The 2,435-nt window shown below is 38.5% G+C and overlaps 1 non-coding gene across 1 annotated transcript; it reads right to left on the bottom strand.

The window, feature by feature from the left end:
* Positions 1-1,542: 1,542 nt before the first annotated feature.
* LOC120034629 lies at positions 1,543-1,597 on the bottom strand. Its single transcript, XR_005474069.1, has one exon. It is a non-coding gene; the product is annotated as a U7 small nuclear RNA (small nuclear RNA).
* Between the last annotated feature and the right edge of the window lie 838 nt (positions 1,598-2,435).

Raw genomic sequence — 2,435 nt, 5'->3', positions numbered from 1 at the left:
ACTTTTCCGGTACATGCCGAACGTTAGTGGCCATTTCGACAGGACAAGAGGACATCTTTCGACCAAAAGACGATTGTTCTGGACAACGGACACCTTTCCCAAGATTCTGATGCGAGTTCATCTAAAAGTAAGAACTATTTATGCTGATAAATCATTGTTCTGTTAAAATGTTAAATGCATAAGCGGCCATTAATTTTTGGGTAGCTTCGCTTTAGCGCACCTTGTATTGCGCAGTAAGGTTAATTTAAAAAATGTAATTCAGCGATTGCATTAAGAACTAATTTGTCTTTCAATTGCTGTCCACCCTGTATTTTTTAGTCAAGTTTATGATTATTTATTGATTAGACTAGGTGTCTTTCCAAGATGGCGCCCGACATTTTCTGACCAGCTTGGCTACTTTTCTCATTGTATAACCACGATTTTTGTGGCTAAATATGCACATTTTCGAACAAACTCTATATGTATGTTGTAATATGAAGTTACAGGAGTGTCATCTGAAGAATTCTGAGAAGGTTAGTGAAAAAATTAATATATTTTGGTGGTGATAACGTTATCGCTCTTTTTGCCTTGAATCAATGCTGGGGTAATGTTTGCACATGTGGTATGCTAATATAACGATATATTGTGTTTTCGCTGTAAAACACTTAGAAAATCTGAAATATTGTCTGGATTTACAAGATCTGTGTCTTTCAATTACTGTACGCTGTGTATTTTTAAGAAATGTTTTATGATGAGTAATTAGGTAATACACGTTGCTCTCTGTATTTATTCTAGTCGCTTTTGTGAGATTTTTGATGGTGGCTGCAATGGTAAACTATGATTTATACCTGAAATATGCACATTTTTCTAACAAAACATATGCTATACCATAAATATGTTATCAGACTGTAATCTGATAAAGTTGTTTCTTGGTTAGTGGCTATTTATATCTTTATTTGGTCGAATTTGTGATAGCTAGTGATGGAGTGAAAAAATGATGGAGTAAGAAAAATGGTGTCTTTTGCTAACGTGGTTAGCTAATAGATTTACATATTGTGTCTTCCCTGTAAAACATTTTAAAAATCGGACATGTTGGCTTGATTCACAAGAAGTGTATCTTTCATCTGGTGTCTTGGACTTGTGATTTAATGATATTTAGATGCTAGTATTTACTTGTGACGCTATGCTAGGCTATGCTAATCAGCTTTTTTACTGGTGGGGGTGCTCCCGGATCCGGGTTTGGGAGGAACTAGAAGTTAATGTCCCATCCAAAAGACGGCACCCTACACAGGGAAATGTCCCCAATCACTGCCCTGGTGGAGATTTTATAGAACAGAGAAACGGGTGCCTCCTACTGCCCCTCCAACACCACTTCCAGCAGCATCTGGTCTCCCATCCAGGGACCAACCCTGCTTAGCTTCCCATCCAGGGACCAACCCTGGTGCTTCAGTGGTATGCAGTGTGATATACTGCTGTTGATGTACGGCTACATACTGTAGACTACTTTAAGCAAACCAAGATTTGTGGTTCTGCCTTTGGCTATAGATTTGCATTTATTTTTGTTTTGGCTTTCTCCTTGAGAAAACCTCCTGGACAAATACTAAAAGAGCTAATTGTCCATAACCTGTAATTAGGTAGGACTAGGTTCTGAGCAGCTAAGTTCAGAACTTATTTAATAGATTCTGTGGGGAACACAGTATGGTCTATACTTGTCATGTAGGTGTAACGGCTTTCATAATCCTCCTCCTCCTCGGTCGAGGAGAAGGAGTAGGGATCTGACCAAAACGCAGCGTTGTATGCAGACATAATGAATTTATTAAAGACAAGACGAAAACACGAAGAACACTAGAATAGATTACAAAACAACAAACCGACGTAGACAGACCTGAACATGAGAACTTACAATAAAACACGAAGAACGCACGAACAGGAACAGACTAACCAAACGAACGAAAACGAAACAGTCCCGTGTGGTGCGACAGACACAGACACAGGAACAATCACCCACAAACAAACAGTGAGAACAGCCTACCTTAATATGGTTCTCAATCAGAGGAAACGTAAAACACCTGTCCCTGATTGAGAACCATATCAGGCCAATAGACAAATAACCTAAACATAGAAACACATAACATAGAATGCCCACCCCAACTCACGCCCTGACCAACTAAACACATACAAAAACAAGGAAAACAGGTCAGGAACGTGACAGTAGGCTTCTCACTCATGGGTGGCACACACTAATATTTTTGAAGAAATAGGCAGGGCATATGCAAATTAATATATTAGCATGTCAATACAGTTTGTAGTATAGTATTCTACATTATACAATGGCATTGTTGAATACTCGTTTCTGATTGGCTTTAAGGTCATTATTTACCTATAACGCACGGTAGAATTCAATGGCTATAGTTTGTTCTTACATGTTCTATTGAGCTGTTTTTGAAAGCCTTATT

This window comes from Salvelinus namaycush, chromosome 41 (assembly GCF_016432855.1).
Source record: "Salvelinus namaycush isolate Seneca chromosome 41, SaNama_1.0, whole genome shotgun sequence".
Lineage (NCBI taxonomy): Eukaryota > Metazoa > Chordata > Actinopteri > Salmoniformes > Salmonidae > Salvelinus > Salvelinus namaycush.
This window is presented reverse-complemented; position numbering and strand designations above follow the sequence as displayed.